Here is a 26,812-nt window from a genome sequence, read left to right on the forward strand (position 1 = left end):
TAGCAAGTTGATGTGTTAAGATGTTATGATTGATACAGTGGAAAACAGCTACACCGAGAACAGTACAAAAGCAAGATCACTTCTAACTAGAGAGCTGAAAGCACAGGCAGTGAGAGCTGAAGGCTGAAAGTGCACTTTCAAAGGATTTCAAAGATATGCATCTCCCTTTAAGCACAGCTTCAGGTTGCAAACCACAAACTTTGACATATTGTGGTTTTCATTTTCTCTTAGTTCAAAATATTTTCTATTTTTCCCTGACTTCTTTTATCCATAGATTATTGAGAAATATTTTGTTTAATTTCCAAATATTTGGTGTTATCTTACCTCTGTTATTATTATTTATTTCTAATTTAATTCTACTGTGGTCAAAGAACATACTTAGAATTTCTTCTTTGGTTCTTCCTGGTATGACTGCAGTCCTTTTAAATTTACTGAGACTTGTTTGATGGTCCAGCAGGTAGTCAGAAGATGTGTTCTGAAACCGGTGCATTTTTCTAAAAATGTCAATTAAGTCAAGGTGGTTAAAAGTGTGGTTCGGGGCTTCCCTGGTGGCACAGTGGTTAAGAATTCGCCTGCCAATGCAGGAGACACGGGTTTGAGCCCCGGTCTGGGAAGATCCCACATGCCGCAGAGCAACTAAGCCCGTGTGCCACAACTACTGAACCTGTGCTCTAGAGCCCGTGAGCCACAACTACTGAGCCCACGTGCCACAACTACGGAAGCCCATGCACCTAGAGCCCGTGCTCCGCAACGAGAAGCCACCACAATGAGAAGCCCGCGCACAGCAACGAAGAGTAGCCCCCGCTCACTACAACTAGAGAAAGCCTGCATGCAGCAACGAAGACCCAACGCAGCCATAAATGAATTAAAAAAAAAAAAAAAAAAGTGTGGTTCGGATCTTATGTCTTTATTGGTTTGCTGTCGTTGTTGATTTATTTTTGTCTAATTGTATCAATTGCTGAGACAAAGGTGTTAAAATCTCCAAACATGGGCTTCCCTGGTGGCGCAGTGGTTGAGAGTCCGCCTGCCGATGCAGGGGACACGGGTTCATGCCCCAGTCCGGGAGGATCCCACATGCCGCGGAGCAGCAAATCTCCAAACATGATTGTGGATTTGTATTTCTGCCAATTTTTATTTTATGTATTTTGAAGCTCTTGTTAGGTACATATATTTTTAAGACTATTCTATCTTCCGGATGAACTGACCCTTTGATCAGTATGAAATGCCCCTCTTTATTGCTGGTAACACTCTTTGTCTTTAAGGTTACTTTATCTGATATTAATGTAGCCATTGGAACTTTCTTATGCTTACTATTTACCTAGTATATCTTCTTCCATCCTTATTGGTTTTCCACTGCTGCTATAACAAATTACCACAACACAAATTTATTACCTTAGTTTTGTAAGATAATAGTAGGCCAGCCATCTGACATAGATCTCGTGGCCTCACTGGGCTCAACTCAAGGTGTTGGAAGTGATACAGTCTCTTCTGGAGGCTCTAAAGGAGAAGAACTTCCTGGCCTTTTCTTCAGATTCTAGAGGCTACCTGTACTCCTTGGCTCATGATATATATGTATGTTATGAAATAATCACCACAAGTAAGTTAATGAACATATCCATCCCTACCTTTTTTTTTTAAGATAGATTTTATTCATTTTATTTTATTTTATATATTTATTTATTTTTGGCTGTGTTGGGTCTTTGCTGCTGTGCACGGGCTTTCCCTAGTTGTGGCGAGCAGGGCTACTTTTCATTGTGGTGTGCGGGCTTCTTATTGCGGTGGCTTCTCTTGTTGCAGAGCACGGGCTCTAGGTGCGCAGGCTTCAGTAGTTGTGGCGCTTGGGCTCAGTAGTTGTGGCTCACAGGCTCTACAGCGCAGGCTCAGCAGTTGTGGCGCACAGGCTTAGTTGCTCCGTGGCATGTGCGATCTTCTCGGACCAGGGCTCAAACCTGTGTCCCCTGCATTGGCAGGCGGATTCTTAACCACTGTGCCGCCAGGGAAGCCCTATCTCTACCTTTTAATTGGAATATTTGGTCCATTTACATTTAATTTATTGATATGATTGGGTAGAGATCTACCATTTTGCTACTTTTCTGTTTATCTCATTTGTTTTTGGTTCCCCTGTTGTGCCTTTCCTGCATTCTTCTGGGTAAACTAAATACCCTTTAGAATTCCATTTTAATTTTTCTATTGACTTTTTAGCTATTCCTCTTTACATTACTTTTTAGACATCTTTCTAGGGATTAAAATATACATTCTTAATTTCGTACAGTATACTTAGAATTAATATTGTACACTTCATGTAAAATGTAAGAACTTTATAACTGCATAAATCCACTCCCACCCTTAATGGTATAGTAGTCCTATGCATTATATAATCTCACTAGAACGCTGTATGTGTGTTTGTATTTTTTAATTATGGAAAAAAGTCTTTTATATTTACCCATATATATTTATCCTTCCCAGTATTCTTCACCCTTTCCTAAACATCTGAGTTGCCTGGCATCCTTTTTCTTCAGCCTGAGGAACTGCCAATAGCATGTCTTGTTCATCAGGTATGCCGGCAATAAATTCTCTTACTCTTCTTTTATCTGAAAAATGTCTTCATTTTGCTTACATACTTAAAGGCACTTTTTTTTCTGAATAGAGAATTCTGAGATTTTTTCCTTTCCCTTTCAGCACCTTAAAAATGTTGTTCTACTGTCTTCTGGCATCCATGGTATCTGATGAGAAGTCAGCCATCATTCATATAATCCTCTCTATATAATTTCTCTCCCGTTATGATACACTGCACAGTCTCGGCTACGCTGTCTTCCTTTAAAGGTATTGAGTTTGTCCTGGCAGTTAGGTAAATTATTGGCATGTCCTTTTATTGTTAACAAGCTTGGATTAATTCTTTCTTAAGTTCTACTTCCATTTTGATTTAGCCCTAGGGTATGTCCCTTACTCAAGGGCATAGTCCTTACTCCTAATGCGTAGCTGTTCTGGGGTCTCAACTGAATGCCTAGGTGCTGCTCAGTGAGGTCTCTTCATTCAGGTGGACAGCGATCTCCAGCATTTCCCAGCACTGCATGACCTCTGGCATCATCATTCAGCTCTTAGCCCTACAGAAGGGAATCTGTGCTAGGTCTCACGGAGAGTGCCATTCTACTCATGCACAGCCAGCCCTTAGCCAACAACCCAAAGTGAATTCCCTACACAAAACTCAACATCGCTTCCTCTTCCCTATTTCCTTGCCCTGCAACATCCAGCTATTTCAGTAGCTTGGAATTCCAACAACTGACTCTTCCGCTCACTAAGATCAACTTTTAGCTTGGGTTCCACCATTCTGTGCCAAGACCAGAAAGAGACTCCAGGTAGAAAGCTAGAGCCATTGTGGGGCTTATCATGTGCGTTTCTCCACTCAAAGATCAGAGTACTGTGTCGCCTGTTCAATGCCTGAAAACAGCCAGAATTTAATATTTCGTCTGAGTTTCAATATCCTTCATATATTTAGGAATTTTGTATATTTTGTTCAGTTTCACAGTTGTTTTTGTCAAGATGACAAGTCTATTACAAATACTCTGTCATGGCCAGAAGCAGAAGTTGATTATGATTATTAAAGTACCAAAGGGTATTCTTTTTCATTTCCTGAGCATTTCCTAAAGATATTAGTTTCAGTGTAAATATCCTCACTGTGAGAAATGTGCCTTTCACTTTCATCCTTCATTTCCTCTGTCCTCCAAACATGTTACCACTGCTTTTTCTTGGTTTCAATAAGTAGGTCACAGGTAAGAGTGAATCTTTTGGGGGCATTTTTTAAAAACTCTACCATCTGGCTTAATACAGCACTTGAGTAGGATTATGAGACGGAGCAAGAAATGTGGCAAGATTTATGAACAGGGTGTTGTGAGACATGGACCCCAGCCCACGCTTTATCATTGGCACGCTGTATGTCCAGGGGCATTCACTTCCTCACTTTCGACCCTGGCTTCCTCATCTGTTCAATGAAAGGACTGGTTATATTAATAACTATGGGCTGCAGGTACACCACCAATTCCTACATCAACTGTGTCAGGGAAACAGAAAGTATTGGAAAAACAGGATAGGGGCTGTTGACACTTGAAGAGCAATTTAGTGAGAGAGTTAAGAAATGTCGTTTAAGGTAGCACCCTATACTGTGTTCCTATGAATTGAGCTCAGCACCTAGTATACTGTTTAGGATATAGTAGGTACAGGGTAGATGCTAACTGCACGAATGAATGCATGAATGAACAAATGAAAGAGAAGGGCAGCAAATCTCACACAGGATGTTAAATGCTAAAGCATTTGGCCCTTGATCATGTTCAATAAACAGCAACTATATTGACTTGAAGGAGTCAAGAAGGAGTCATGTTTTCCATGGGGCTAGATCCCAAAAGGAAGCAGAATGGTTGACAACGAATCAGGAAGCTATACTAAAAGACACCTTAATTAGGAGATCTAGTTAAGATCTAGTTGCTGTGTGGCTTGGGGAAGTCACCTTCTGTGGATTTTAGTTTCCTTTCCTTTAAACAGACTAATCGCTCTTCTACTCTGCCTCAGTGGTATATTTGAGCATAAAAGGGTCTTTGACTAAGAAATACAGAAAAAAATTATGCTTGTGTAATACTAGCTTTCCATGAGAATTTGTGTTAAAAAGAAGCAAAGTGTTCTGAGCAGTAGGTCCTTGTGTTCTAGGAGTAGAGAAAAAGAGGATAGAGAAACGGCTACACAGAATTAGTTAACATCATTGACATGTTATGAAAACCTACTAGCAAGGTTCATGACCAACTGTAGTCAAACTTGGATTTGTCCTTCAAGACCCAGCTTACATATCGCCTCTTCAGTGAGGTGTCTAATGCCCTCCAGGCCCCCAGAGAAAATTATTCCTGCTGCTGTGTTTCTTCAGCATTTTACAGCATTATCAATAGTTGTCACAGATCACTATCCTTTAGGTAAGGGCTACCATGTTTTATTCATCTTTTATAACCACCTGTACCCACCAGCACAATTCTTGGTACATACTGGGTGTTCAGAATGTTTGTTAAGTTATTCTGCTGCAGAGACTGGGACTCAAAAAGTACAGGAATTATTAGTGGTACAGAGAGGGGACAGATACGGGCTTGTTTTTCAAATCTCAGCATTTGGAAAGGGAATGGTTGAGCCTTGCCCATAATACCACGGTCCTCTGCCCCAAGGAACTTCCATCCCAACTAAGGTCCTGGCCAAACTCATCTGCAGCATAAATCAGCAGGACTGGCCGAGGCAACTGAATGTTCCCAGGAAACAGTGATGAACTCACAGGGGAAAATGATAATATCTCTGAGAAGTGTAAGCACTATAAAAAAAAAAAAAAGACTTAAAAGAAAGGCAACTAATGAAGAAACCTGTGATATACAATAAGAAATATATATCTGGTCTTCGTCCCTGTTTCTGGCTCATAGCTCTCAAAACCCTTGGAATTTCCAAAGTGTAAGAGGAATGGAAGCATCCTTTGTTATAATACTTGGCCTCTGGTCTTCACTTCCTGAAAGAGTTTTGTGTGATAACAGTGAAATTGATGTCTTTTGTTACTGATAACAAGCCCCTTTCAACTACCCTTGAATTAATGTTAATGAGGTGACTTTTGGAAAGCCCCTAAGGATGAGTGAGGGCTGGTTGCCTGGAGAACCAACCATGTGATTAGAGGGTTGTAACTTGCAACCCACAGCCTTGACCTGAACTTCCAAGGAGGGCAGAGAGGCTGATACAGTAAGTCCCCTACATACGAACCTTCAAGCTGTGAACTTTCAAAGATGCAAACGTGCAGTCCATCAACGTCAGGCGTGAGTGAAATTGCAGCTGGCCCTCCATCTCCTATTGCTGATGATCCTGCAGCTCTACCATCTCCCACCTCCTCTCCCTCCTCCAGTCAGTAACTCTTCTTGCCTGTTCACTCGATGCCAGCCCCCGTATGCCAGCTGTTGTACTGTACTTTTCAAGGTACTATATTGTAAGGTTAAAACTGTTTTATTGTGTTTTTTTTTTTTTTTTTTTTTTTGCGGTATGCGGGCCTCTCACTGTTGTGGCCTCTCCCGCTGCGGAGCACAGGCTCCGGACGCGCAGGCTCAGCGGCCATGGCTCACGGGCCCAGCCGCTCCGCGGCATGTGGGATCTTCCTGGACCAGGGCACGAACCCGTGTCCCCCGCATCGGCAGGCGGACTCTCAACCACTGCGCCACCAGGGAAGCCCTGTGTTTGTTTTTCTATGTATTACTTGTGTGAAAAGTATTATAAACCTATTACAGTACAGTACTATATAGCCGATTCTGTTAGTTGGGTGCCTAGACTAACTCCGTTGGACTTAAGAACAAATTGGACTCACGAACGAGCTCTCGGAATGGAACTCGTTTGTATGTAGGGGACTTACTGTATTGAGTTCAGTCACCAATGGCTAATGATTTACTCAATCACACCTCTTTAATGAAGCCCCCATAAACTCCCAAAAGGACAGGGTTGGAGAGCTTCCAGGTGGGTGGAGAGAATGTATCCGCAAGCTGGGAGGGGCGCACAACCTAAACATGAGAACAGAAGCCCCTGCGCTCAGCACCCTCTGGACCCTGCCTTTGATATCTTCTCCTCTAGCCGTTCATTTGTATCCTTTAATATCCTTTGTAATAATCTGCTTTCCTGAGTTCCGGAAGCTCTCCTATCAAATTAACTGAACCCCAGGAAGGGGGCATGGGAGCCTCCAATTAATAGCCAGTTGGTCTGAAGCCCAGGTAATAACCTGGATTTGTGATTGGCATTTGAAGCAGGGGGAGGAACAGCCTTGTGGGACAGAGCCCTTAACCTGTGGGATCTGATGCTATCTCCAGGTAAACAGCATCAGAATTGAGTTAAACTTAGAACACCCAGCTGGTACTGCAGAACTGCTTGATGTGTGAAAACCCCACATCCGGTGTCAGAGGTGAAGCAGTGTTGGTCTACAAATAATAAATGCTGCAGAGAGTGTGGCGAAAAGGGACCCCTCCTACACTGCTGATGGGAATGCAAATTGGTGCAGCCACTATGGAGAACAGTATGGAGGTCCCTTAAAAGACTAAAAATAGAGTTACCATATGATCCAGCAATCCCACTCCCGGGCATTTATCAGGAGAAAACCATAATTTGAAAAGATACATGCACCCCAATGTTCATAGTGGCAATATTTACAATAGCCAAGGCATGGAAGCAACCTAAGTGTCCATCGACAGATGAATGGATAAAGAAGATGTGGTAATATATACACAATGGAATATTACTCAGCCATAAAAAAATGAAATAAAGCCATTTGCAGCAACAAGGATGGACCTGGAGATTAACGTACTACGTGAAGTAAGTCAGACAAAGACAAATACCATATGATATCACTTGTATGTGGAATCTAAAATATGACACAAATGAACTTATTTACGACACAGAAACAGACTCACAGACATGGAATATAAACTTATGGTTACCAAAGGGGAAAGGGAGTAAGGGATAAATTAGGAGCTTGGGATTAGCAGATATAAACTACTGTACATAAAATAGATAAACAACAAGGTCCTACTATACAGCACAGGGAACTACATTCAATATCTTGTAATAAATTACAATGGAAAAGAATCTGAAAAAGAACAAAACAAAACTGAATCACTTTGCTTTACACCAGAAACTAACACAACATTGTAAATCAACTATACTTCAATAAAACTAAAACATAAAAAAAGATAAAGTAGGAAGTGAAGCAGTATTGTAGCAGAGCAGTGTAACAGTGAGTGAAACACACAGGAGTTTCTCCTTCAGAGAACCTATACCATGGGAAACGGAATTTGAAAATTTAATAAGCATGATAAAAGTTATTGGAGATATAAGGAAAGATTTAATAATGACGTGGGAATAAGCAGTGAGAAAGAAGAACCAAGCAATATTTTAGTATAAAAATATAATTGTTGAAATAACTCAATGCATAGCCTCAGCAGAAGAACTGAGAGAGATGAAAAACACAAAATCAGGTCAAAGAACTGACCTAGACACATCAGGAAGTGAAAAAGAGGAGGACAGGAGAAAAGTACCAGTTTCTGTGAAAAAGGCATCTGAGAAGGAAAGAAAAACAAAGAGATGAAATATTTGCAGAAATAATGGCAGAATTTTTCAGAATTCAAGAAAGATGTAAGACCTCAGACTGAAAAGGCTCACAGGGTGACAAACAGAATTGATAAGTAAAAAATGTAAGTGTGCATGTGCACATACAAGGATTATAATAATATTCAAAAACATCAGACGAGGACTTCCCTGCTGGTGCAGTGGTTAAGAATCCACCTGCCAATGCAGGGGACACAGGTTCAATCCCCGGTGCGGGGAGATCCCACATGCTGCGGAGCAACTAAGCCCGTGCACCACTACTACTGAGCCTGTGCTCTAGAGCCTGCGAGCCACAACTACTGAGCTCGTGTGCCACAACTACTGAAGCCCATGCGCCTAGAACCCATGCTCTGCAACAAGAGAAGCCACCACAATGAGAAGCCCACGCTCCGCGACAAAGAGTAGCTCCGGCTTGCCACAACTAGAGAAGGCCCATGTGCAGGAACGAAGACCCAATGCAGCCAAAAGGAAATAAATAAAACAAAATTAATTAATTAAAAAAAATCAGACAGAGAGAAAATTCTAAAAAGTTTTCCAAGTAAAATCAGATGACCAATTAAAGAACAAAAATCAGAACAGACTTCTATATCCTAGCTGCAGTAAGACAACAGGATATTAGCTTCAGAATACTGGACGAAAAACTTTGATACTCACATTTCATACCTCGCTAAACCATTATTTAAATGTGGGGCGGGGGAAACGTACTTTCAGGTATATAAGATCTTAGAGGGCTTCCCTGGTGGCGCAGTGGTTGGGAGTCCGACTGCCGATGCAGGGGATGCGGGTTTGTGCCCCGGTCTGGGAGGATCCCACATGCTGCGGAGCGGCTGGGCCCGTGAGCCATGGCCGCTGAGCCTGCGCGTCCGGAGCCTGTGCTCCGCAGCGGGAGAGGGCAAGGCAGCGAGAGACCCGCGTAACGCAAAAAAAAAAAAAAAAAAAAAGAAAAGAAAATTTACGAAGGAAGAAATAAGATATAAAAAATGGGAGCATATAATTGAATACTATTCAGCCATAAAAAGGAGGCAGGTACTGACACACGCTACAGCACGGATTAACCTTGAAATCATTATGCGAAGTGAAAGAAGCCAGACATGAAAGGCCACATACTGTATGATCCCATTTCCATGTGATCCCCAGAATTCACAGATTAGTGCTGTCACGGGGCGGGGTGGGCTGAGGAGGGTCATTTGGGTCTGGATTTTCATTTATAAAGGTGACTGAGCGATGACAATGCCGTTCTAAGAAAAGTTTAACGTTACCGACAGTTTCCCTCGAAACAAGAGGTTTGGGATTGCGAAAGCACCAGTGTTGGTCAGGAGGCAGGAAGGAGCAAGGGGAAGGCAGAGGCGACAGCCCCTCTTGGAGTTTCCGTGGGAAGAGCAGAGCAGGGTAAACAGATTAGGATTGGCTGGTTTGAATAATTCCAGCAGGCTGTGGGGCCCAGGGCCTGTCCCTAGCTGTCTGGTACCTGTCCCAGGCTTGATTTAGGGCAGGGGAAATACTGGCCTGGTGTGTGAGTTAGATAAAGGGGGCGGCTGAGGGTATGGACTCCAGACTGGTTGGTCTGTACATGAAAGGTGGACCCACCAACAAATTTACTGTCTAGAGGAATTAGCCAGCCCTGGAGGGGCAGTCTCTCCCCAGCCAGCAAGGCCCCCCAAAGATGTCAAGACATCAAAAAAAACCCATTAAAAATATAATTAATATGGAGGGGAGGGGAGGGAGGTATGGGAAGAGATTACTTAATGAGTACGGAGTTTCCTTTTGATAAAAGTGATAAAAAGGCTTTGAAACTAAATAGTAGTGACGGTTGCACTGCACTGTGAATGTACTAAATATCACTGAATTGCAGACTGCAGAATGATTCAAATGGTCTTTTAAAATAGTTAGAAAAATTACGGGGGCGGGGCAAAAATCTAGTGAAGCTTCTTATAGCCTGAGGTTTAATCTATGTTTGAATAAGCAATGATAATCAGTAACCATTTTTTAAGGAAGTGTATCTATAATTTTGAACAAAAATTCCAGATATACCAACTTGTGTGTGTGTGTGTGTTGGGGGGGTGGGGGAGTACTGCCGATGAGGAACAGAGGGAGGTCAGAGAACATTAAAGGCTGAGGGAAGCGCAGACACTGACAAGCCTTAGAACAATAATGATGATGAAAGAGGGGCAAGCATGGGTCACAGTAAGTCAGGAGCAGAAACCAGGAGAATAAAAATAGAATTTACAGCTTTCAATTCAATTTAGGAAAATTCAATATACATAATACACTAGAAGGCAGGGCGGGAGGAAAAAAACAAGGAGTAAAAAGCGTTAAAAACAGAAATATAGAATAAGACAGCAGAAATCAGTGTATTACTCTGGTCACCCAATTTTTCTGCTTATGTACCTTCTAGAAATATTTAGAAAATTATATATCCTCCTGCATATTTTTAAGACAACATGTATAATTTTTCACAGGAAGTGTAGATGGTTGCGAAGGATTTAATATTTAGAAACATCATATGTGGTATATGTGCACTAAATACGCTAAATTTATAAACGCAATTTAAGATGTAAGCTTAAGTTCTTTCAATTTATGAAAAAGGTCTGCCATAAAACTTAACTGGTAGAACTTGCTTGCTCTATAAAACTATTCGGCCAAATCAGTTATACTTTCTATCAGAAAAAGTTTGACTAACTTTTTAAAAAAATTAATTAATTATTATTATTTTTGGCTGAGTTGGGTCTCTGTTGCTGTGCGCGGGCTTCCTCTAATTGCGGTGAGCAGGAGCTACTCTTCGTTGTGGTGCGCAGGCTTCTATGCGGTGGCTTCTCTTGTTGCGGAGCACAGGCTCTAGGAATGCGGGCTTCAGTAGTTGTGGCGCGTGGGCTCAGTAGCTGTGGTGCGCATGCTGAGTAGTTGTGGCACACGGGCTTAGATGCTCCGCGGCATGTGGGATCTCCCCGGACAGGGGCTCGACCCTGTGTCGCCTGCATTAGCAGGTGGATTCTCAACCACTGTGCCACCAGGGAAGCCTTGACTAACTTTTTTTCTTTTTAATACATTTATTTATTTATTTTTTGGTTGCGTCAGGCCTTTGTTGCTGCGCGCAGGCTTTCTCTAGTTGCGGCGAGCGGGGGCTACTCTTTGTTGCGGTGTGCGGGCTTCTCATTGCGGTGGCTTCTCTTGTTGCAGGGCATGAGCTCTAGGTTGCGGGCTTCAGTAGTTGTGGCACGCAGGCTCAGTAGTTGTGGCTCACGGGCTCTAGAGTGTGCAGACTCAATAGTTGTGGCCCACAGGCTTAGTTGCTCCGTGGCATGTGGGATCTTTCTGGACCAGGGCTCGAACCCGTGTCTCCTGCATTGGCAGGTGGATTCTTAACCACTGCACCACCAGGGAAGTCCTGTCCTTGACTAAATTTTGAACTCTAACATGCTTATACACAGCACAGTGAGAGAATTCTTAATTGTAGAACAGAGAGCTACACGTATAAGGCACGGCACTTTGCACGAGCTGGCAGCCTAGATGAAATAAGAGCTGCCCTCTTCGGTATTTTCTTTCTTTTTTTTTTAAACTTATGGTTTTTTTGGCTGCATGGGGTCTTCATTGCTGCACGCGGGTTTCTCTAGCTGTGGTGAGCAGGGGATACTCTTCATTGCGGTGCACGGGCTTCTCATTGCGGTGGCTTCTCTTGCTGTGGAGCATGGGCTCTAGGCACGTGGGCTTCAGTAGCTGCAGCACGTGGGCTCAAATAGTTGCGGCACGCGGGTCGTAAAGCGTGTGGGCTCCAGTAGTTGTGGCTCGCAGGCTTCAGTAGTTGTGGCTCACAGGCTCTAGAGCACAGGCTCAGTAGCTGTGGTGCACGGGCTTAGTTGGGGCTTAGTTGCTCCGCAGCATGTGGGCTCTCCCCGGACCAGGGCTCAAACCCGTGTCCCCTGCATTGGCAGGCAGATTCTTAACCACTGTGCCACCAGGGAAGCCCCTGGTATTTTCTATAGATGCTTTCTTTGGTCTGCTCTCAGGAGACGCTCCTTCAAGGCCAATGCATTCTCAAATTATTCCTCTGTTTGGTCTACTGAAAGTTATTATATCCTGAGGCAATGAATCTTCATAAGATTTGGAAAGGGCAGGCGATACGCCTCTCTTCCACATAGTGAGAAAAGAGGAATCATGAGAGGTGATGTGAGGAAGGGGAGCCAGCATAGCACAGGCACACAGAACTGGGAACTCAGGAGACTTATTCCCTTCAAGCTATCTTTGCCAGTGTAGCCCCAGGAAGTCTTAACACACCCCCAGGAATGAACGTGCCCCAGTTTGAAGATGGCTGTGCTAATGTAATAGTCACGACCTACCATAAGTGGGTTAAAATCACTGGTCAGCAGACGGGGATTTGTTGGATTTCATAAAAAATAAGAACCAGAGTTACAGAGTCAACACAAGACAGTTAAAACAAAAGGATACTTCAAGATTGAAAATAAATAAATGGAAAAGTTATAAGGCAAATATAAAGAGAACATCATTAGCAATTTTAATATCACACAAATACAATTTAAGGAGAAAAACATGATTAAGGATCCAGAGGAATATTAAATACAAAAACAAATCATGAGCACATACATATGTAATATAGCTTCAACTGTGTAAAGTAACCAAAAAATTATGAGGAGAAACAGTTAAATAAACCATCCCAGTGAAATTTTAGAAACATATGACTTATTAGATCTTTCTTAAAACAGAGAGATACAAAGTAAACAAAGTGGGAGGCATTAGCTCTCCACTCAGCTAGTCCTTGCTTTAAAGTTATATTTGTTTAAAGTTAGAAAACTCAAACTATAGAAAGATATGGAAAGTAAATTAAGGCCCCTCTCCTCTCCTCTGGTGCTCTCTCCCCAAAGAGAACCATTGTTCATGCTGGGGAAAATGTTTGTACGGAATAAGGGGTCACAATTTTCATTTATCATGGTCCAGTGCTGCTTCCATTACACCCGCGTCAGGTATAATGTGGGGATGGACTAAAATGAGCCCTGCTTCGTAGAGGGACTCGTGCAACTTAGCATCTCAAAAAGGAATGCCAGTGTAACATTCAGGCACACTGAAAACATCAGGCTAAGGGAGGGATGCCCACCACGAAGAACCACACATCATACAATTCCGTTTATATGAAATGCCCAGAACAGGCAAATCCACAGAGACAGAAGTAGATTGGTGGTTGCCGGGGGAAGAGACTGGGGGAAATGGGAAAGGACTGCTAATGGGTACAGAGTTTCCTTGTGGGGTGACGATAATGTTCCAAAATTCACTGTGGTAACAGTGGCAAAACTGAATATACTAAAACCCCTGAACAGTACACTTGAAGTGGATGAATTTTATGGTATGTAAATTATGTCTGAGTAAAGCTATGATTAAAAACTAACCCCAAGGGCTTCCCTGGTGGCGCAGTGGTTGAGAGTCCGCCTGCCGATGCAGGGGACGCGGGTTCGTGCCCTGGTCCAGGAAGATCCCACATGCCGCGGAGCGGCTGGGCCCGTGAGCCATGGCCGCTGAGCCTGCGCGTCCGGAGCCTGTGCTCCGCAACGGGAGAGGCCACAGCAGTGAGAGGCCCGCGTACTGCAAAAAAAAACAAAACCAAAAACAAAGCAAAAAAAGCCCACAAAAACAAACAACAAAAAAAATTAACCCCAAATGCAGCAAATATAATGCTTCCAACTGGATTATGAATTAGTGGGACTTTGAGATTGTTGAAGAAAACCATTCTGGCTCACATCAGAAACAATACCCAGTAGAAAGGACCTCACGTAGGGTGACAACCCTCAAGTTATTTCAGCCTTCTAGAATATAGAGAATATAAAATGAATCAAGGGGACTTCTGACTAAAAAGACCTCCCCAGAATCCAGCAGTTGCAGTATATATGCTCTTTGGCTTCAAGGCAATGCCTATGAACTTGAATTATGCTCAGGCTTCAAGGGAAGCCTACGAACCTAACCCAAGAACAATTCATATCTCAAGCTATATGTTGAGTATTTTAATGTTGCCAAGCCTTCTGCCTCCTTTCAGTGATTTCCAATGGTTTTAATGATCATCTGAAGATAGAAGGACACATTAGGTAGTTTTGGTTAACTATAAATCAAATAAATCCAAAGGAACACAATAATGAGAAACCATTTTTTATCATCCAAACAACTGGAGTTTTTTGTTTGTTTGTTCCTCAGAACTTTTGGTTTGGCTTGGTTTTGGTTTTATCTCATTTCAGTGAATTTAACACCCATATGGATCTGAGTAACCACCACCGCAATCAGAGGATACAGTTCCATCACCCCCTAAACCTCCTCCATTGTCCCTTAGTGGTCACACGTTCCCTCCCCCCCGCCCCCCGCCTTGCTCTCACTGATCTGTTCTCCAGATCTACAGTTTTCTTTCATAGAATGCTATACTAATGGAACTCTACGGTATGTAACCTTTTAGGACGCTTCCTTCACTCAGCATAATGCGTCTGAGGTTCATCCAAGTTACTGTGTTCATTAAATAATTTGGTTCTTTTCTCTTGTTTTGCAGAGTAGTACTCCATCATACGGATATACCACGAATTGTTTATCCACTAAGCCGAAGCACATTTGAGTTGTTTACGGTTTTGGCCGTTATAAATAGAGCCACTGTAAACAGTCTCTCTCTCTCTCTCTCTCTCTCTCTCTCACACACACACACACACACACACAGGTTTTTACGTGAATGTAAGTTTTCTTTTCTATAAGGTAAACATCCAGGATTGAGATTACTGGGTTATATGTTTAACTTTATAAGACACTGCCAAACTGTTGTCCAGAGTAGCTGTACCATTTCTGTTCCTACCAGCGATGTAGGAGAGCTGCATCCCCACCAGCATTTGGCATTGTCAATATTTTCTTCATTTCAGTCATTTTAGTAAGTGCGTTGTAGTACCTCATTGTAATTTTAATTTGCATTTCTCTAATGACTAATGATGCTGTGTATCTTTTCATGTGCTTGTTTGCCATCTGTATATCGTCTTTGGTGAAATGTCTATTCAAGTCTTTTGCCCATTTTTTAAAAATCAGGCTGTTTTAATACTGTTAAGCTTTGAGAGATCTCTATACATTCCAAAGACAAGTCCTTTGGGATGAGCAATTATTTTTTCCAAGTCTGTCTCCTGCCTTGTCAAAATTATTTTAATTTCATTAAGTCCAATTCATCTCTCTTTTTCTTCTTTTACGGATGGCTGCTTCTGCTGTCGTGTCTCAACCCCTTTGCCTAAGCCCAGCTCGTGGAGGCCGTCTCAAGGTTTCTTCCAGAATTCTTACAGCTTTGTATGTTCCATTTAGATTTAGCATCCATCTTGAGGTAATTTTTGTATAATGTGTGGGGATTAGATCAAAGTTCAATTTTTGGCAGATTAATGTCTAATTGTTCCAACTCCATTTGTTGAAAAGACAATGCTTTCTCCATTGAATTGCCTTTGCACCTTTGTCAAACATCAACTGACAAATCTGTATGGACCCATTTCCGGATTTTCCAGCCAAGTGTCCAACATGTCTCTAAGTCACCTTGCAAAATCACAAGGCAAGCTTGTTGGTATCTCACACACGTCTCAACATCAGCACTCAGAACCTGAATCAGAAACAGTGATTAGGTACTTGATTCATTTATCTTTGTGCTACAGGCTGTGGCGTATGTAACCCGTGCCCTCTCCAGGCTGGACCACACATGGAATATTGAGATCAATTTTTTTTTTTTTTGCGGTACGCGGGCCTCTCACTGTTGTGGCTCTCCTGCCACAGAGCACAGGCTCCAGACACGCAGGCTCAGCGGCCATGGCTCACGGGCCCAGCCGCTCTGCGGCATGTGGGATCTTCCCGGACCGGGGCACGAACCCGCGTCCCCTGCATCGGCAGGCGGACTCTCAACCAGTGCGCCACCAGGGAAGCCCCGAGGTCAGTTTTTGATATTGCAATATGAAAGGTACTGGCCACCTGGAAACACTCTGAGAGGGTGACTAAGATAGTGAGGCAAAGAGCAATCATAACACATGAGGACTGGCTGAGAAAACTGGGGCTGCCTAGCCTGGAGATGAAAGGCGAATGTGAACACGAGCTCTGGACCTATGCAGTGGAGCTCACCGGAAGGACGGAGTGCTTCTGTTATGGGATCTTTAGGGAGATGATTAGGACCAGTGGCTAAAGCAGGCGCTGTGCTATGTGCTGGGAGCCCAGAGACTGACAAGATATGCTTCCTGCTTTCAGAGGGGGAAGCCACAGGAAAGACTGTTTTGTTTTGACGTGGGCCATCCAAGCAATTTTAAGTGTAACGGACATCTGCTTTATAGGAGACCGGATTGAATGGCTTGTTTGCCGCTGATTTTGCATGGTTGCCAAAGGTGGCCCAACAACTCTATTTTTGAACAAACGACTTGTTTCTGTCTTTGGGTTTAATGGCCTCAGGAAGAGGCTCAGGCCACGTGAAAGCGATCTGCCCAGGGTCTCCAAACAGTGGCTGCAGAACTGGATTTGTAAACCAAGCCTCCTCATGCTTAGTCCAGGACTGCTTTTCACTGCTTGTCAAAATTACTAGTCGACACTGTATTTGCTGAAGACTCAGTAACCCGGTGCCTCCTCTTGTATATATAGTGTCTCCTGGGTTTTTCTGACCCTTTGGGCTTTCAGTCTCACAGGCTCACTGTCTCAGAGGCCTTTAAAGAGAAAGGAATCCTACATTTGGAATTTCAACACTTTTTTTCAATGACAAGACGGGGGAAAAAAATCATATCAAATCAGACAGGGCTCTTCTGAAGATTTTCGTTCTGCTCTGAGCTGCTTCTGGGTGACCTACTACTCTGATTAGGCTGGAAGTAGACCTGGCTTTCATGAGATTCAGACTATGGCTGGAGGAAAAAGTTGTCAAGACTACTTAGCGTCATCAGTGCCAACAGTGGCATCAGAGCATTCCGGGAATTCACTGATACATTCCATAATTCATTCCATCAAGTAACCATCAACACAGACAAACAGGAGCACAAACATCACTGAATGATTTAGTATTAACCAATATACCCAGGACAGGACAAAGCAGAAAAGTAGCTAACGCTTCAGTTTATTGCCAGCCCCTCCCTTCCCCAAGCTCCCCAAGCAAGGGTGCGGGACAGGAGGAAGTCGCCACAGGGCTGAGGCGGACAGTCCCACCTCTTCCTTTCTGATGTGTGCTCAGTTATAGAAGGGAAGAAATAACCCCAGTCCTTTCTAGCAGACAGAGTTCTGGTGGGGATCAAAGGAGATGACCGATAGGAAAAGTGAAAAGCACTGTATTTAAGGGAGAGATTTACTCATTTAACAACCATGTGCCGGGCACCTATTAAATGGCGGGCACCATGTGAAATTTCATGGATATAAAGTAAACTAAAATATATCCCCGCAGTCCAGACAGTCAGACATAACATACTGTTGCAAGCACAATGACGGGAAAGTACAGGGTGATGGGAGAGCTCAGGAGGGGTCCATTCCCAGGCTGGGCAGTTAGAAACGACGAGTGTGAAGTTATGGCATGAACAGGGTATTAAGGTAGCAGAAGACGGTACCAGATTTTAGAAAATACCTCACTCTGTTTATTTTATATGATGCACGAGATATCTGCAAAAGTGGGCCATGATTTTACTATTACCCTTACTGTAGCATAAAGCAGTGGCTCCCAACCAGGGAGGTTACTGGCACCTGGCAGGTAAGACCAGGGATGCTGTAGATACCCTATTAATACAATGCACAGGGCAGCCTCCCCGACAAAGGGTTACCTGGCCCCAGATGTCGACTGTGCCAATGTTGAGCAGGCCTGCTGTAAAGGAGACAGGCCTGCAGAGGAGAAGCAACTCGTCCGAAAGGCCACAGCAAGCTAGTGGAAGGGCTGGAACCTGAACGCCGGTCTCCCGTGACCAAGCACCCCAGACAGGTGTCCCAGGTCATCGCCTGTACAGGTCTACACCTGGGCAGCAGAGGGAAAGCATGAAGGACAATGGGCTGGGGCAGCAGCTTGACTGATGCTGGAGGATAAACCTGAGTCCTAGTATCAGAGCAGCACAGACTTGGAGCAGTGAGAGAGAGGAAGGAGAGAGAAGGGGAGACGGAAAAAAGCAAAGGAAGAAGCAGGCAGCTGGCCGTCTACTTCTGACTCTTAGAACACCCTTTAACATTTCTATAGTGATCTGCACTTAAAGAAGTGGGTTTCACACTCTCAGTCATCACAACAGCCTCACCAGCGAGGTGGGAGAGGTGAAGATAAAAATATACTCCATTCTCTGAAGCCCAGAAGGGCGAAATGCTGTACCCAGGGTCCCTGAGCTTTGCAGAGAGAGGCAGGACTCGACGGTCAGCACCGTCTCGGGCAGTCGACAAGCGCTGCACCCCAGCCCTGCACCCGCCGTGAGTTTCTCGGCCCCCCTGCGGCCCACGGAGATGGGACAGGTGTCTCTGAAAGGGCTCCCTGTGACGGCAAGCACGCACGCCTCCTGGTGAACTGAGGCCCCGAGCAGGGAGGCACTGCAGGCCTGGGCCGCTCCCTGTTTCGAGATCAGGTGAGTCTGCTGGCTTCTCTGGGCATCACTGCCTGTGCGCACAGTGAGAGAACCACAGATCACCTTTGAGAGCCCTCCCTGCTCTGAAAACGGAGTCCATGCTATTTTAAAATTCTCTATTCCTGAAGCCAATTGATACTGCTTTTAAGTGTGGCCAACAAAAACTGTTATGGGTGAGGCAGCTGGTATAGCTTAGTGCCTTAGCCTACGCTGACAGGAAATATAATTACTTCGTTAATGAATTAATTTTCAAAAAAAATGAATCCTTAAAAAACAATCTCTGTCCAAATATCCTGGCTGCTGTTTCAGGCAGCTTTGCTGATGACGGTTTAGTTCCTGTTCACGCTAACATTTCTCCTGTGACTGATGCCCTGACTGGGCCTCAGGGCCTCGGGGACACACAGGGCAGGTGGGATGGGATGAGCTGGGAGTGGGGAGTCGGGATACAAGCTACACCTGGTCGGGTCTCAGGGAAACGAGTTACCTTTCAGGGCCATAATCTCCTCATCTTTAAAATGAGGGACGGGATTAGGAGGCCACCTGCACACAGCCAACACTGTCTCAAACTATTTTAAGTCTCAACTGGTCTGAGTCTGTTTCTTCATTACCATGCTGCTTGTGAAGATTAAATACAACAACGAATGGGGAAGATTCTTGAAAAGTAAAACATTTCACTTGTCAGAGGGGTGTGGAGCTTAGCGCTCCGCTTAATTAGCACACGAAAGGCCATGCATGTGGATGCCAGTTTACACAGGCACAGGGGTCTTCAGCAGCAGTTCTCAACTAAGGAAGTGCAGCTCACCCCGTGTGTCAGGAAAAGTTCTACAGAAAATTGCATTGCAAGTTATTACCATGAAGTATCAACGTTTGCAAGAATTACCTTTTTCCCCATCACCAAGATGAATCAAAGTTACCCCTATAACATCATTCTTGCCAATTTACATTACAATATGATCTTTTTAGCAGACAGGTGGAATCACATTCCATACAACCCTGGGTGGGCATCCTCTAAGCGACTACCACCCATCTGACAGTCACTTCCTGGTTTGGGGGACTGTCTTCAACTTCTGCTTAACTCCACTCCAGTTTCATCAGTCTAGATCTAGCTAATAACAGAGTTCATGATTTAAAAATCTAAAAAGACCCTATCAGGCTGGCCTGGAATCTATGAACTAATGTATCTGTTTTTGACACATGCCACTAAAATCTTTGCAGGATGACAATAGGCACATAAGTCCATGGAACTCTGCCTCTTCCGGATGCCCACTCACCCAGCACTTCAGTAGAAACTCCTCAAGGTCGTTGCCTTGAAGTCGTCTACTCGACAGTGACGAGACAGATCCAGCTGCTCCATCTGTCAGGCCCTAAAGGAGGTCACAATCTCCAGTTCTTCACAAAGCATCCTAGGTCTAAAATTTTAGTAACAGTCAACCTCTATTTTCCACCAATACCAGTCTCTTTTTCAACCTTGAGTTCACAGCCAGGAAATGGTTGCCTAAGGTCCTGCCCAAACTGATTCAGAACAGACCTACCTGAGAACCCAGCAAGGGAATATGGAGGGCAGACACACTCTGCTCCATCCACCTGTATCTACTGCAGCACTGTGTCCTCTGGGAAACCACCACCAAACTGAGCCATCGGGCAGGGATAGTGTTTTGGTCATCTCTGCAGCCCCAGGCCCTGACACAGGACTGGATTCGGGCTGCTGTATAAATGGAGGATTACTGGATGGAGGAAGGCTGACTTGGGAAGTACAGTACATTATAGTGAAACGGCCTGACCTTGGCATCAGAAGACCTAGACAAGCCCAAGCTCTGTCCTTTAGTAGCAGCGGGACTCCAGGCAAATCTCTTTACCTTTCTACCCTTGGCCTATTTCATCACCTGTAAGATGAGGTGACTGGTCCTTATTCTGCCTAGGACTGATGAGGAGACAGCAGACCTGGAAGCCATGGGTATTCTACAAAGCAAGTACAAAAGTGACCCGTTGGGGCTTCCCTGGTGGCGCAGTGGTTCAGAGTCCGCCTGCCGATGCGGGGGACGCGGGTTCGTGCCCCGGTCTGGGAGGATCCCACATGCCGTGGAGCGGCTGGGCCCATGAGCCGTGGCCCCTGAGCCTGTGCGTCCGGAGCCTGTGCTCCACAACGGGAGAGGCCACAACAGTGAGAGGCCCGCGTACTGAAAAAAAAAAAAAAAGTGACCAGTTGTTTTTATTTTAAAAAAAACCTCTCCTAGCCTGGCATTTGGGATAGTGACTGTCAATCAGAACTTTTCCTGGGAGCTCCTTGCTCTGCAAACATGATGGATGCCAGGCTAATCCCATGTACCAGCACTGTTCTCTAAAATCTTAAACTTAGGAGATGCTCATTTTCGGGCACAGAGGAAAGAGCCCTGGCCCAGGAAGCACGTGACTTGGGCAGCTGGTCCTGGGTTTCCCGTCAGGTCTCCTGTCAGTTCCCCAGCAGCCTGGCCAAGTGAGTCCCCTCTCTGGGCCTCAGTGTCCCTACGAGAAGACAGACGCTCAGATCCTCTTCCTCCTGCCGCCTCCTGCCTCTCAGGTGTCTCCTTCTTTTCACAGCCCTTCCCCCACCCAGAGTTCACAGGCAGCTCTAACTCCACCAACCCCAGGCAGGAGGCTCACCACCCTAGGACGGTATCAACACACTGGCTGGAATTAGCTACTCTTTCATCGTCTCTATGCCCAGCTTTTCCTCTAATAGTTTCTACTTTAATTAATGCTACCACATTTATTTGGCAGGCAATCTGGAATTTCTTTCCTATTCCTCAACCAATAATTTGCCAAGAACTGGCAACCCAGATTAAACCTCAGCAGTTCTCACGTGGACTAACTCAGCTCCCTAACTGGCTGCCCTGCCTCTAGCTATAGCTCCTTCAAACCCAGCTTCCACATACTTAGTTCCAAGAGTAACTGGATAAAATGCAAATCTGACAATGTCAGGTCCTCACACAAAACCCCCCGAAGAAGACCCATCTCCTGTGGGAAGTGGTGTAAAGCCGGCCCAAGCTTCAATGCTGGGGAGCTTATCCGCAAGCACAGTCCAGGCCGGCTCCCACCGGCGGCCACTCTGGCCACCCCCGCTGATGTGAAAGGGCTCCCTTTAGGCTCTGTCTCTGGGGGAATTCAGGACTCACCCAGAGGAGCCTATGCATTTAATTACCCCCTCCTCCAGGTTTGCCTAGGACATGCTTGGACCCCACTACAAGGTCTGTTTCGGGGTCTGTCTGCCACTGGGGGCTCTGGGAGGGCAGGCACCAGGCCCTACTTTATCTTCCCCAGCACCTGGCAGCCTGAGAGCGCTCAGCCCACGTTTATTTTCCTATGGCTTTAGTCGACGCTTTCTGGACAGTTCTAACATGGGATTCTGGATGGAGGGGTGTTGTTGTGTTTGTATGTATGTGTGTTGAAGCAAAATCTCTGTGTTTAGGCAATGTTGCATGTCATAAAGAATTTTTTTAAATAAAAAGCTCTGTCCAGGGGTAACTGCTGGTACTAGTTCCATGTCTGTTCCTTCCCACCCACCCCCATGCACAGCCAAGTGTGTGGTGAGCCCCCAGCCTCTTCCCTCCCTCACAAACGGGTGCAGGCGCCACACCCGCTCTACACCGGAGGTGCGCACGCTGGCTTCGGGGATCCATAACCCCCTGAAACTGCACAGAATGCTGTGTTTTAAGCATGTTGGACTTTTCCAGGGACTGTGTTAATAACTTCCATTCAGGTTTCAAAGGTGCTCCAAATCTCCAAAAAGAGACCTTCCCACCGCCGGAAGCTTATGAACTGCCCCCAGCCTGGGGGCTGCCGCTGAAGCCCCATCATGGTACGTTCCCCTGCTCAGGGACCACTGCACCCACAGACGAGGGGGTTAAGGCAGGCAGCATGCCCATGGCGCTCGTGTCAGGAGCAGAGAAATTAGGAGCAACGAGGAGTATGTGGAAGCCTCCAATATCACTGCAACCTAATACAGAGCAAGGAATACTGCACAAATCTGGAAATTCTATTTAGCTCAGCACTTTCAAGTCCGTTTGCTAAATGCAGCAACGTGAAAGAGATCTGTCTGAGTTACTTTTCCTTCTCGGTTCATGGGGACACGGAGCTGCACTGTCCAGTGCCACGCCCCGAGCCACGTGACCAAGAGCACTAGAAGTGTCGCCAGTCCGAGTAGAGACGCGATGCTAGTGTAAAGGACATACCAGACTTCAAAGACTCAGTACCAAAAGTCATCTAATAGAGCTCATTAATTTTTACCTTGATTACATGCTGAAATTATATTTTAGACACAGTATTTTAAATAAATATATGACTAAAATTAATTGAATCTGTTCTTCTTACTTAATAGGGCTATGAAATATTTTAAATGTGGCATATGGCTCCCATCTGTGGCTTGTGCTCTATTCTGTTGGCCAGGGCTGCTCCAGAAAATGTGGCACACTAGCCACTACTCTGTGCTTTTATTCACTCTATCACTGCTTAATTGATTCCCAGCTTAGAATCGTTCTATTCTTTGCAAACCAAAAGCAAAACTTTCAGAGAGGATTTTCTACGTCAGATACTAGTATTTTCACACAAATAAAAAACAGTTTGGCAAAAATACCTGGGAAAATACACGAAGACAGACACATTTATTTATGGGGTCCAAATCCCCTTGGCAATATGCAGGTGAAAAGGTCACATCCAGGATATACGTCTAATAATCATCTATTTCTGTAGACATTTACTGAGCACCTACTGAATGCTGGGCTCTTCACATTTATTAGCATTACTTTCATTTTAAATACGAGAGAACTGAAGCTCAGAGAGGGGGTTCAAGGCCACTTTACTTGTACGTGGCAGGTCACCTTGAACCCCGGTCCTGGTACCACAGCACACTGCCCCATCCCTCCCTCTGCCAACATTCTGCCTTGGTAAACTGTAAAGGGTGAGGCAAACATAAAGTACTTTGAGATACATTATATCATCTAATTATCCAAGCTATTCTGTGAGATAGACATGGAGGTTATCAATCACCATATTAAAAGCAAGGCATGAAAAGCTGTGTGAAGGACTTGCCCTACACCTAACAGCTTGGTGGAGCACAGTCTTACACCTAGGAGTTGTGAAAACAAGTTCAATATCCGTTCCAATGTACCCTCTCCATGCTACCAAACATAACCTCCTCCTTTAATTAATACTGACTGCGTTCCTGGTCTTGGAATTAAGGGAACAACAGAAGGCAGACCATTACTGTCAATAATAGTCATATTCATGTTCAGTGACAAACACGTATTACCGCATATGATATACTCTTATATTATGAGTGTAGGAACGGCACCATGAATTTTCAGTGTGATATTTTATGTATTCATCAGCTCTTCCACGCTTATAGTGTCAGACTCATTTGAAAGAGGAAGAAACTGAGACATGGGACAGTTGAGTGACTTTTACAAAAGCTCTCAGAGCTACTTATGGACCAAACAAATTAAACACACAGGCAGCAAAGGTTAAACAAAGAAGCGCCTGGGAGAAGCCCTTCTTCTTGGTCTCTAACAGCCCAGGGAAGGTCTGACTGATGGATGTATAAACTCCTTGGTGCAGGTGGGAAAATGTAAAAGCAAAAGCACAGAAGATGCATAAAAAGGTTTAACTTCTTGAGAGGGAAGGGCATCCACTGTGTAGGAGTCAGGGTTGGTTTTGTTCTGTCTTGTTTTGTCCTCAGGTGAGTTTCCAGAGGAGCAAGAGGGCAACCACACTCCATCCTCGCTCTGCCCTAACGCTTGAAGTCAAAATATGGGAAAAACAGTGAAACACAGAAGTAATCCAAGTACAGCGGAGAAGGTAAGCCTGCATGTGGACCAGAGGGAGAGGATGCAGGCGCAGGAGTAACCCCACACAGCAGATTATGAACAAGGAGCAAGGAGAAGTTCACAAGAGAAAAACACAGCAACTGATGACAGCGGACAAGAACAGGGAGGAGAGAAAGCGGGGAAACAAGAGGAGCTTGTAAGAAACTGCAGAGGGAGCAAGGTGCTAGTAACACCATCACCATGTACTGAGCCGCTGGCCGAGTTGTCCACGTGCCAGAAGCCAGCATGCAGAGGGACAGACACCACCCAGGACCGGCTCGAAGCCACCACTGGGACACATGAGCCAGGGGAAAAGAGTGGGTTAAGATGCTGACGAGTCCAGGAGAGGAAATTACTTAGGACCCCCTTAGCATGCAGGGATGGACCCACGTTGTCATTTATTTAGAACTTTCTTGCACATGGTTTAAACCTAGTTCTTTTATCTATACTGTGCACCCGAGGTTATTCACTTTCCTTAAAGGTCCACTTTAAGAAGCCTGACATGGGCTCCTCCAGCTTCCGCTGTTGCTGCGCAGCATCAGCTTCACCCTGCCCAGTCTTCCTTCTTCAGGTTTCTACCACCGGCTGTCCATCTTCTGCATTTCCTTGCACTTTTTTTCCCCTCAGAGTTCAGTCCACCACTCCTGCCCTTTAGTTTCGGAGTCACAGGGAACGGGTGCTGTACTTTAGGACCCAGTGGATGATGAAATTCACCTGAGACCACAGAGCCAGAGAAGGCCAAACTGAGTTTTGAATCTGGCAATCTTGACACCAGAGCCCTCCAGCCTAAAGCCATGTGGCTGACAGGGTCTTCGTGCTCTGTCCGGGTGTCAGGCCTGTGCCTCTGAGGTGGGAGAGCCAAGTTCAGGACATTGGTGCACCAGAGACCTCCCGGCCCCACATAATATCAATCAGCGAGAGCTCTCCCAGAGATCCCCGTCTCAACGCTAAGACCCAGTTCCACCCAATGGCCAGCAAGCGCCAGGGCTGGACGCCCGATGCCAAACAACTAGCAAGACAGGAACACAACCCCACCCATTAGCAGAGAGGCGGCCTAAAGTCATACTAACTTCACAGACACCCCAAAACACACCACCGGACACAGTCCTGCCCACCAGAAAGACAAGATCCAGCCTCATCTACCAGAACACAGGCACTAGTCCCCTCCAGCAGGAAACCGACACAACCCACTGAACCAACCTCACCCACTGGGGGCAGACACCAAAAACAACAGGAACTACGAACCTGCAGCCTGCGAAAAGGAGACCCCAAACACGGTAAGTTAACCAAAATGGGAAGACAGAGAAACACACAGCAGATGAAGGAGCAAGATAAAAACCCACCAGACCTAATAAATGAAGAGGAAATAGGCAGTCTACCTGAAAAAGAATTCAGAGTAATGATAGTAAAGATATACAAAATCTTGGAAATAGAATTAAGAAAATACAACAAACATTTAACAAGGACCTAGAAGAACTAAAGCACAAACAAACAATGATGAACAATACAATAAATGAAATTATAAATTCTCTAGAAGGAATCAATAGCAGAATAACTGAGGCAGAAGAACAGATAAGGGACCTGGAAGATAAAATAGTGGAAATAACTACTGCAGAGAAGAATAAAGAAAAAAGAATGAAAAGAATTGAGGGCAGACTCACAGACTTCTGGGACAATATTAAACATACCAACATTCGAATTATAGGGGTCCCAGAACAAGAAGAGGAAAAGAAAGGGACTGAGAAAATATTTGAAGAGATTATAGTCAAAAACTTCCCTAATATGGGAAAGGAAATAGTCAATCAAGTCCAGGAAGCACAGAGAGTCCCATACAGGATAAATCCAAGGAGAAACACGCCAAGACACATACTAATCAAACTATCAAAAAATAAATACAAAGAAAAAATACTAAAAGCAGCAAGGGAAAAGCAACAAATAACACACAAGGGAATCCCCATAAGGTTAAGAGCTGATCTTTCAGCAGAAACTCTGCAAGCCAGAAGTGAGTGGCAGGGCATTTTTTTTTTTTTTTTTTTGCAGGGCATATTTAAAGTGATGAAAGGGAGAAACCTACAACCAAGATTACTCTACCCAGCAAGGATCTCATTCAGATTAGATGGACAAATTAAAACATTTACAGACAAGCAAAAGCTAAGAGAATTCAGCACGACCAAACCAGCTTTAAAACAAATGATAAAGGAACTTCTCCAGGCAGGAAACACAAGAGAAGGAAAAGGCCTGCAAAAACAAACCCAAAACAATTAAGAAAATGGTAAG

At 44.7% G+C, this 26,812-nt stretch overlaps 2 protein-coding genes across 6 annotated transcripts in view; both read right to left on the reverse strand.

Moving 5' to 3' along the window:
• Positions 1 to 26,812, reverse strand: part of EVL (Enah/Vasp-like) — a 195,873-nt gene that overhangs the window by 79,791 nt on the left and 89,270 nt on the right. The gene's annotated exons all lie outside the window — the stretch shown is intronic.
• EML1 (EMAP like 1) overlaps positions 1 to 26,812 on the reverse strand; it is a 275,754-nt gene that overhangs the window by 16,767 nt on the left and 232,175 nt on the right. The gene's annotated exons all lie outside the window — the stretch shown is intronic.

Source organism: Stenella coeruleoalba (genome assembly GCF_951394435.1).
Source record: "Stenella coeruleoalba genome assembly, chromosome: 2".
Classification (NCBI taxonomy): Eukaryota; Metazoa; Chordata; class Mammalia; order Artiodactyla; family Delphinidae; genus Stenella; species Stenella coeruleoalba.